Raw genomic sequence first — 11,043 nt, 5'->3', positions numbered from 1 at the left:
AGATCTGCGCTTCTGAGCTGACCCCACAACTCTCATTCACAGCCGCCTGACTAATTCACGGGGCAGGTCCACCTAAATGAAACGGCAGCGGGAAAGGCGAACGCCAAATGTGGCTGATCCCTCCCCCTCACCCCGCCGCCTACTCACCCCCCCCCCCCCAACAACAGCACCTCAGCCTCTCTCAGCACCCACCAACCCTCCCCTTCCCTTTCCCCCACCCCCGCCACTGTCCTCCGCCCCCAATCCCTGCCGCACCCCGCGCACCGCCAGCAATGTGCTACCCATGTGCTGTTTTATTCGAAGAGGTTTCTGTCAATCATCTGAAAAGCAGCCCGAAAGACGGCGAGGTTAGTGGAGGGGGGTGGGAGAGGGGAAAGAATGAACTCAGGCCATTTCAGATCTCCGCCCAGCAGGATTCAGCTGCTGTGCTGAATTAAACACTAAACCTGAACAGTTTGCAATGGTTTCAGGCTATAAAGGTGTGCGCTCACTTTGCCTTCGTGACAGAGACACACAGGCTATCAATAGGGAGAGCAACTAGCGAACGAAAAATAAACGACATTCTCCCTTCATCTGCGGCCGGGTGTGGGCCCTGTCCACTGGAGATGATTACAGGATGGACAGCTGTCCAGTTATAAACTATTAGCCTGAATGTGATTCTGGTGCATTTGCCAGTGAGAACCCTATTCACTGCTGCTCCCTCTCCGCGGCTCCAGCTACCCCAATGTTTGAATATAATCGACGTTAATAAAGTACCGAAATCCAACATTTTTCAGGCGGAATGTGTGGCAGGGTTGATTTTTTGCACAGCTCACATCAAGATTCCGATTCTCTGGCTGGTTGATAGAGACTTCAGTTGCGCGTTGGATTGTACCAGTCAGTCCGGCAGGGTATGCAAGCAGCTACGAAGGAGACTGTACGTCAGGACTCTACTCAAACTGCCTCAGGTCCCCTTCCCGCTCGCATGCATCTCTCTCTCTCTGACTTCACAACCAAATACCTACAGTACTTTCTAATTCATATCAGTATTGAGGGTGGGTTTTGGCACCACTGAACACATTTAAAGTAAGTCAGTGCACACAGCGTCACGACCTTGTATTAAAGTCAGTAAATAATCTCCTATTACCTCCAACAATGTTTCATCAAATTATATTTACTTCAAATAGCGGAGGCGGTTGTGTGATCTCCCAGCACCCTGAACATGATGTTGGCAGTGTACATCTTCAAATTTAATTTCGAACCATTTATACGTGTTTCATTACCAAATTAACACGGAGGCAAAGGAGCTGTAAGCTGTGGGGGTTGTGTTTTTGTTTTGCTTTCGCAGTCGGTTGTCAGAGTTGGGCCCGGTTTCAACCAGTGACGGCGAAATAACACACTTCGGATCTGCCCCAGAGGAAACTGGCCTCCCCGAATCCGCTGCGGATCTATTTTCCGATTGAAAGATATTTTAGCCCATTGCCCTCTCCTAGAAGTTGGGCTGGAAGAATTGAGGGGGCTACAGATCCCACTAGCTATGTTCTAGCTGACAGGCTAAACGGTGAAGCGTCTATATATTACATCAAATTGCTCCAAATGCATAATTTCAGTGACTAGAATCAAGTCTGAGCTAACATTGTTGAACAACACAGGGCCCTTTCAAGTTCCTGGCCTGCAGTATTTAGGCGGCATGGACCTTCTGGACGTGTGCAGTGTATTCCCATGTCATGTTGAAATTAGGCATCTTTTCTGTCGGTGTCAAGATAAATTATACATATGCGCACACATATAACACCATAAACACACCGGATCTTTTATGTAAATATATATATACATGCATATATAAAATATATAAGATGTATATATATATATATACCTGAGCAAATATACATACCTACACGTGTATATATAAAATATATATTATACATACACATGTGCACACATATATGCATTTATGTGATCTGGTGTTCTTATAATGTTTTATTACAGACACGTTATATTGTAAAACATTGTTTAAAACAAAACAGATTACCCAGGTTCTTCATGAATACATTCGCTAACTCCATGCCGGCGTTGTTAACGCGAGCTATTTGGTGTCCTTCCAGTTCTGAGAAGGGTCACTGGACCCGAAACGTTAACTCTGATTTTTCTCCACAGAGACTGCCAGACCTGCTGAGCTTTTCCAGCAATTTCTGCTTTTGTTTCTGACGTCCTGTCATGCTGCGGGACATTCACACTGCTGCATTGTTGCTGGGGTTTAAAACGACAAGATGGGACTGCCGTCAATGGCCGGAAATCCTCAGTGCATGGGGCTTCTCCCCCTCCCCGTTTAGCAGCAATCCTTCTGAACGCCAATAACCCCCTCCCAAAATACAGAGGGACATATTTGAAGACCACCTTGTGAAAGGGTCTTATGTATTTTGGCCATCAATCGCCAGAGATTCATCGTGGCCTTTGCTTGCCCCAATCCCTCCATCGAGATTTATTCAGATTTTAAGAAAAGGCCATGAAACCTGTACGAGAGTTGACTGAAGTATTTACTTCTTTAAGTAGCTGAAAGCAAATCTCTACAGATAAGAAAGACAAGGTGATTCATGTTCTGTCTGTGTAATGTACGAGCCAAATCCGACGCTTTTAATCATTGCCACGTCGGAAGTGTCTTTTTTTCACTCTGTAGGCGTTAAAAGATACAATGCATTACCCGGGTACAGGAACAGCTGAAGCTGAGGGTTTCTTTTCTGCGGGAGTCCCTAGAGACCAAGCAGCCCAGGACTGCCCCGCTATAAACCGGGACAATAGCCCCGTCCACCGACAACTGCCCAGAGATGGAGGGATTCGACACAGAAACTCACTTCTTTTGTTTAAATTCGAACTTCTTTTTTTAAAACTGAGCTATTAGTTAGAGCAGATGATCATATCTCGTTGGGACTGCCTCATTGCTTTCGTTTAGACCAACACCACACCTGCCCTACACCCAAGGTTAACTGGGCCAGCGCAACATTGAAGAACACTCAAAGACCACTTACAATGCCAAGAGATTTTGTTGAAAAAGAAAATTACATTTAAATAAGTAAACTCAACTCTCAAGGTTGTTGCCTGTTGTCACCCTCAATCAAGCTCACTTAATTCAGACATTGTCAGAAATGATTCATGAAATTGTTCCTTAATTTAGAATCAATTGACATTACTGTTCGGAATAAGGCAATACTTACATTGCAGTTGGTGATAAACAAACATTGCTTTCCGTACAGATTCTTTGCCAACCTCTCTTGAAACTCCCCAAGGTCTCTGCTCAAGAATGTCCTTTTAATGCTTTTTTTTGGTCGTCCTTGCTATTGGCTGCACGTGTGCCTCTGGTCTCCCTCAATGACGCATCAAAGTTACTTTAACCATAAAGTTTTATTCGACTCATTAACGATCAGTTGAATTGTTTTGCACGCTTTGTGCTTTATACTTTAGTCTTACACCATTCTAGCCTGTTCAGTTGCTGAGCAAATTAAATCTTAAGGCCTTCCACAATGTAACCAGACACTAACGTCCTTTAAAAAAAAGCTGCAATTAACGATTTCGTAGATTCACTATCTGTGTTCACGCATAAATTTAAGGTAGGATAATTAAACTCAGTATTCCTGTCCCTTGTAAACGGTCCAGATTTCCTAAACGCCCTTTGGTGCATGCACACGATCAGTCTCAGTTTGTCTAAAGGTAAACCCTTAGCTGTACACAAAAGCACGCGCGGGTTAGAAACGCGCGTGGGTTGACTCTGGATCTTTAGAAATAAATGTTACACCTGAAAACTGAGATTGATGAATGAGCCTGTGTTTTTGTTTTACTGTCATTTTGAAACTGGGAACCCTCCAACAATTGGTTTAAACGTGAACAGGCCTCTGTAACATTCATTGATCAGAAAGTAGAACAGCAGGGCTTTGCAGAGAGGGGGGAAGGGAGGGAAGGAGGTGGCGGGGGGGGGGGGGGGGTGTGGGGTGGGTTATAATATGGACACTAGCATCCTATCTATTACCTACTCAGATTTATAAATGCAGAACGTTCGTGCTCTCAGTCATAGCCTCGACTTCTCTTCCCTAGGCAGGAGCTGTGTTAAAACTAGAAAAACCAGGGATTCGACTGGTCTGGTTTTACATCGGCTTTTTAAACGAGTTCCATCAAAACCGTCAACTTACTGACAGCCCACATTTCTGGGCTCCACTGTACTTCGCTGACGTTGCGGAAGGACGAGCAGGGATTTTTTTTTTAAATTAAAAGAAAGGTTTGCAAACTCTCAGACAAGTCCCTGCACAACATGCCGAACTCTCCGATTCTGCCTGTTCCTCGCGAATGTGCACAGGCACCTCTCAGGGCTGTACATGCAGCTCCGGCAACAAGCTGCAGAGCCCAGCGAAACATACAGCTTAACCAGAGAATGAATTACATTCGGAACTAACCCCTGGCTTTCGTTTTAAACATGGTGTGGAGGTGCTGGTGTTGGGCTGGGTGGACAAGGTCAGAAGTCAGACGGCATCAGGTTATTTGAAACAAATCTGTTGGACTATAACCTGATGTTGGCTGACTTCTGACTTCGTCTTAAACAGAAGCAACTGGAAAACCGGGGGGAATTCTTAGCCGGTGTGGAGCACCATTCGAATCGTCTTTTCCCAGCTCCCCCTTCCCTACCCCCCCCCACCCTAATCTTTCCCACCCTAACAGTGCCCACTTCAGATTGTCACCGTCCCGCATCGCAAACAGCCCGCGATTTCCCAAGTAACCGATTCAAGCAACTTCAAAGCGTCCCCAATGCTTCGAAAATTCGCCACAGCCTTAGCAAATAAGGAAGGGGTGCAGTTTGCGAGAATGGTGGCACTTACGTCGGGGTTAAATCTTTGAAGGAACCGCGTCCTTTCTGTAAGTTTTGCGATGGAATCCTTTACCTTGCCCCTTCAGCGCGGAGCTGACAGATGCTCCATGTCTCTCTCTCTCTCTGTCTCTCGGCCACAGTCTCTCTCTCTCTCTCTCTCTCTGCCTCTCTCTCTTTCTCTCTCTCCTGCGCCGCGCCGCTTCAATTTTCTTTCATCAATTTTCCGATCCAGCGCAAACTTCCATTCTCCCCGTTGAAGGTCTTACAGCTGAACTTTCAGAACTCGACTGGACCAATCTCCCCCCTCGTAACCTCCTCCTCCACCTCCTCCACCCCCCTCCCTCCCCCTTACTTCCACCCACTCACACTTGCAATTCACGACCGTGTGCAGAGGGAGCTCAGAATTCTCATCTAAAGTTGAATCAATATTACTTACTCGGTTTTCTCCGAAAGGAATGACATCATTGATCGCTGACCTAGAAGGAATTGTAACTTGCAATCACCGTTTTGCCCTGGTCACTGAGAATTATACATTGTTGAATCCCTTAGCAGTGGAGCACATGTTAAGCATTTATAAAGATAAATATGGTCCCAGTCGCTCTTTCTCTCTCTCTCTCTTCTTTGCTTTGACTCCATGTGTTCATCACTCAGGTTGGGTCCAATCTCTGTAACATTTTAGGCTTTAATTGTTATTTCTAACCCCACCCCAGTCCGACCCCACCCCCACCCAGGCTCGTTCTCTCTTTTTAAATGTTGAAATAGGCGAGAACTGACAGGGGTGAAATATGAATCGTCCTGACAAGTATTGAAAACTACAAATTCCGCGTTTTTACTTCTGTCAAAGAAGCAGCAAAAGGCGAGACCGCCTACATATTTTGCTTTGTTTTTAGAGACGCGTGTATAAAGGAGAACAGAGATGAGAAAAACAGCACTAACCCGCTTTTGCTCACACATAGACCTCAGAAACGTGGCAATGATTGTCCGAACGCAGTCACACCACCTCTCCTGATACTTAGAGAGAGAGAGAGAGAAAGAGCGAAATTTCCATATCCAACTCATATTCTTTAAGTTGAAGAAAAACCATTGTATAGGTGGGTTTTTGTTTTAAACAAGAAATGTAATGAACAATAAAACGTCAAATGATACCAACACGCTTTTCCCCCCCCTATAGAAAACAAATCTCTTCTCACATTGGCAGTCGGTCTAAATATTCACACGCTACCCATCTGGGGTTGCAGTTAGCCTAGCCCCAATAAGGGAAACCGGGTCTACAAGTGAGCTGAGGAGGTTTTCCAGGGACACCTCGTCATCTGACATTTTTTACACAATGAATGGATAGTGTCCACGCAGCGGATTGCGACTGATCCTGCAGATGGCAAAGTTTGTACCAGATACACCTTAAGCCAGAAAGGATTTTAAAGCATTGGTCGGCGCCACGGTATGTCACGAATTGTCCTCTATAGATGGTCCATGCCGATATTATGGCATTGATTTTTGGATCTAATACCACTAACCGCCCCGCACCACAGCCCGCCGTCACACTGGAGACTTGAGTTTAGGCGCTTGGGCCGGTTTGTGAAATGCACTTCTAGCCCGACCAGAACACAACAACAACTTGCATTTATATTGCGCATTGAACAGCGTTAAACGTCCCAAGGTGCTAAATGTAAATCATTTACCCTGACGTTGAATGTATTACGGCAGATGTTAGGTGGCCGCCGGCGACCTCTTACACATGGAGGAACGGCGCGATAGACAACGCTGACAGCTCCTGCAGCTGACGTGTTTACCTTTTAAAGGAAGGTGCAGACTCCCTCCCATTAAGGGAGGAAAAAAAAACCTCAAGATGCATTAATACCTATCGATGCAAACGAATCATTCGACCAGATCATTTACACATCACTTTATGAACCGCTCTGTGAAATCGGACCAGCTCCAATTGCAAGCGAAGGTATTTAACGGGCATATAAATCTTTATTGGCCTCGGCGCTATAGGATATTTTAAAATAGCTGAGAAACAGGGGAATCTTTATTTTAAAATGTTGCTCTTTTTTCATGAAGGCGTTAAATTCTGAGCCGAACAAGAACAGATCGCGTTTTTGTGATGAAAGTCATCAGCTAGGAATGGCAAAGGAGAGATCAGAAGCGCGCAATGTTGATTTACCTCACTAGCATCAAACCTCCTTTAGCGGACGCTGTGAGGAAACTCGAGCGCACCCAATGCTGTGAATATTAAACTAGACCAAGTATTTAACAAGGAAAGGCTTCAGAGTTTGTATTCTGATTAGTTCACGATCTCTGCTTGTGTGTCTGGGAGTCAAGGTATAAACAGTAAGTGGCAAAATGCAGGTTTGCTGTGGTCATCTCCCAGAGAATGGGAGAACATGGTCAAAAGGTTTCATTGCCAGTTTGGGTCCTCACTCCTTCTTAGTTCTCGTTTTAATTCATTCTTAAGGAGCTGATAAACTGCTCAGTTCAACGCGGTGGCTTTCCCCTCTATCGTTTCATTTTAATTTCAAAACTGACTTAACGAACCAGATACGCGCCTGCTTTCTCAAATCTCGTCGATTTTTCTGAGTTTAGCCGCCGCCAGAAACGGCGGTGAAGTCGGTTAATGCGGTGTCAATTTTAAGCCGGTGTTCTGCTAAAATGGGGGTCCCACAAAATATCAAGAGTCGCTGACTGTATTAGGCAAGACCTCAGGAACACACAACGAGGAGTCGTGGATTCCAACACTCAGTCAGCAAGTGTGGCTGGAAATCAGGATCTGGGGTATTCAAGGTGCAATCTTGAAGTTGAAGCCGCCTACGGCTCAGTAAATTCAACGATGAATTCAGTACAGCAGCCCCAAGGGCTGTCTATTTGGAAATCCTGCTATGGGAGTGGGTGGCAGGGCGGCTCAGTGGGTGACAGCACTGCTCCCTCACGGAGCCGGGTTCGATTCCACCCTCGGGAGATCTGCGTGGAGTGTGCACATTCTCCCGGTGGGTTTCCTCACGCATTCCAAAGGTTTGCAGGTTAGGTGGATTGGCCATGCTCGATTGCCTGTAATGCCCGGGGTTAGCTATGGAAAATACAGGGATGGGCCGAGTGGCCTGCTTCCACACTATAGGGATTCTATGAATTGCTTCTGCCTTGACCTCGGGCTCGGAACCTTTTAATATCGTAAAGAGGAAAACACATGGCATTCGCCAAACAGCAAGACGCACCTGTAAACAAAAGCATTCCCTGTAGAACGTGTCAAAACCCGGGGGGCTGAAATATTATCACAAAATGTGGGAACTCCTGTTGAGTATTTATATATTACTTGCACGACTATAACAATAGAATACATCCCCACCCCCCCGGGACCATTTTGTCTATCATACAATAATTCTATTAACATTAAGTATGCTATAGCCTAGTGCCAACTACAGATTCGCTGAGCTCAGTGCTTTGCAAATCATAGATTAAAACCGTTTGATAGGATTTGATATACCCTTTTCGCCGTCAGGACATGAGAATCAGAGGAGATAACCTGTAAGGGACACAATAATTCCTTGTTAGGAATTTCTTGAGAAAATCAACCGAGGCACCCCGCTCCACCTTTGTTTTCCCTCCCATTGTGTGTCTGTTAGAGATGCCAGGGTTAAAAAAATATCCTTTTTTTGTGCCGGGGAGCTGCACTTCCTCGTGAAGCAGGTGTGTAGATACACGCGATTTGCTGCAGTTAATGTGCCTTTTATTAAGTGTTTGTTGTGCCTTAACATTTTAATAGGCTAATCAACAGCACCACTTCAAACTGTTCTTTAGCCATTCACGTGTCCACTATCAAGAATGATGCATGACCCTTCGGGTTTCCTGAGGATACTGATAGTTTAACCAGATAAAGAGCATTACCTGAAAGGCCGCCTGACCCAAAATAAACTCAATTTAACTCCATGTTTGATATAAGGAAGATAAATCAGAGAGTTGGGTGCTGGGAAGATGAATGAGACAGGTGAATAAAGTCAGCGAATTGCTTAGTACTGCTTTGTCGACACGATATTTTGAACGGGGGGAGAGAGGGGAGACAGTGGACAAAGAGGTGAAACGGAGTAAAGTTTAATTCCAAAATGAATCGAAGAAGGTCGGATGCTGGATTTCTGAAACGAATAACAAATTACTGGAACAACTCAACAGGTCTGAGGAGAGAAAGCAGAGTTAACATTTCAGATCCGGTTACTCTCAGAGTTCTGAAGCAGTGAGCTGGTGCCTCTCCCCACAGGTGTTGCCGGAGATTCGCCAGCAATTTATGCCTTCGGTTAAATTTCTGTTTTTGTTTAAAATTTAACCCAATCGCATTAACTCAGAGAGCAATGGTGGCTTTCCAAAGGCAACACCGTGGGTAAAGCAGCACCATGCAGACAATAGGGTGGGGGGAATCGTTCCTGAGATAAATCTTTCCTCGCCCGGAGTTACCCTGTCTCACGGACCCGCTTTAGGATGTTTTTAGAAGACAAAAGAGTGGCGGACTCTTTGTGAGTGAACTTCTGGGGGAAGTGGGGGAACCTTGAAGGCTGTTCAAAGTGTCTTTCAGCATCAAGTCACCTGGATATTTAAACGACCACTAGAAAAAGATTATTGGTGGTCGTTTAGAGTTTAGGATTTCCAGTAGCTTCCTTAAGCACACTTGAGACAAATGGCTGTTGGAACATACCCCATCACCCCCAATATGGAATGTGTTATCTGTCAGCAAGTACTTATTTATAAATCAAGAGAACACAAGCCCAAAGCAGTAAATATCTCCCCGTTTCCAAACCGACGTTGTTACATTCTCTGCTATATATTTTAAGGAGTCCGTTTAAGGAGTATTGCCATATTTACTGATACTATATTGCGTTGGGCACCTTTGCCCTTATCCAACTGCTAAATATGACGAAATGGTCCTAGTATGGACCATAAATGGGCCAAATATGACCAAACTCCAATGGCCCACAACTCTGATTATAGTTGATGTTCACTTCCTTTGCAAAGAGTGTAACATATAATACCAAACATGAATATGATAGATTAATGATCATTATTTTCTATGAAAGCTATCGATGAGAATAGACCTGAACGGACAGTCATGTATAAGTATTGTAAGCTTGTGAATATGATGTTGATGACATATATTTTACTAGAATACTCCAGAGCAACAATGGTTGTTGACATTTTGTAAACATTGATTAGTTACCTTGGAATAAACAGGTTGCAATTCTAAAATATGTCGAGTTTTAACCATAGAGTTCACGAAATAACTTTGCATTTTGATTTTGCGAACGCATGCAGATAAGATGGGGAGACTTAATTCTGCACAAAATTACAAGTAATAACCATGAACATGATTGGTGAAAACAAAATTGTATTCTCAGATGTACCCGTTTGAATATTTCTATTAAAATCGCAGAATTTTAGTGTATCTTCGAGCCACTTTGACTCCAATCAAATTAATTTCTCTACTTTCTAACTTTTTAAAAAAAGTCTCCTAATTCATCTCCCACTCTAAAATAAAGACAATCGCTGAAGCGGTCCAAACACTCCATACGGTTTCCAGACACAGATTTCTTTTATCTAATGAGAAAGACTCTTAATTCACTTTGAGAAAGGCACTCAGCTTCCCATTATTCGCAACCCGTGGGAATTTACAGTCCAGTAAAAGTTATACATAGTGTGAAATGGAAGGTTCTCCCCAAATGTAACATTCATAAATGAGGACAACACAGTAACAGGTAGGGACCGTCCGCACATTTAAACTAAGAGGCAGAAGATATAGAGGGGATGTGAGGAAATTCTTTTTCACACAGAGGCTGGTGGAAATTTGGAAGTCACTGCCTGTAAGAGTGATCAAGGCAGAAACACTCATAACATTGAAGAAGTATTTAGATACGCACTTGCGACGCCAAGATATAGATGTTAAAAAATACATCACATAAGCAGCCCTTCGAAAGCTAGTGCTTCCAAATAAACCTGTTGGACTATAACCTGGTGCTGTGTCATTTTTAACTTTGTCCACCTCAGTCCAACACCGGCTCCTCCAAAATCAATGGGGCCAAGTGCTGGAAAATGGGATTAGAATAGTTAGCGGATTGTTATTGACCGGCGCGTACTCAATGGGTAGAAAAACGTATTTTTTTGTGCTGTAGATCTCTATGACTCTGCACACACACTTGACTCGGTATCTCTCCTTTCGTTTTAAATTAGAGTCATAT

General features: G+C 44.2%; 1 long non-coding RNA gene across 2 annotated transcripts; it reads right to left on the bottom strand.

Annotated features, from left to right (window-relative positions):
* Positions 1 to 793: 793 nt before the first annotated feature.
* Positions 794 to 5,476, bottom strand: LOC122562446. Of its 2 annotated transcripts, none has more exons than XR_006315301.1 (3): positions 5,268 to 5,476; positions 2,012 to 2,650; positions 794 to 902 (listed from the first exon to the last, which is right to left on the bottom strand). It is a non-coding gene; the product is annotated as an uncharacterized LOC122562446 (long non-coding RNA). The 2 variants fall into 2 exon arrangements; XR_006315300.1 differs by lacking the exon at positions 5,268 to 5,476 and adding an exon at positions 4,842 to 5,127.
* Positions 5,477 to 11,043: the final 5,567 nt, after the last annotated feature.

The sequence above is a fragment of the Chiloscyllium plagiosum genome, chromosome 25 (assembly GCF_004010195.1).
Source record: "Chiloscyllium plagiosum isolate BGI_BamShark_2017 chromosome 25, ASM401019v2, whole genome shotgun sequence".
NCBI classification, from domain to species: Eukaryota; Metazoa; Chordata; class Chondrichthyes; order Orectolobiformes; family Hemiscylliidae; genus Chiloscyllium; species Chiloscyllium plagiosum.
Note: the sequence above shows the minus strand (reverse complement) of the source record. Positions and strands in the feature narration are given on the sequence as shown.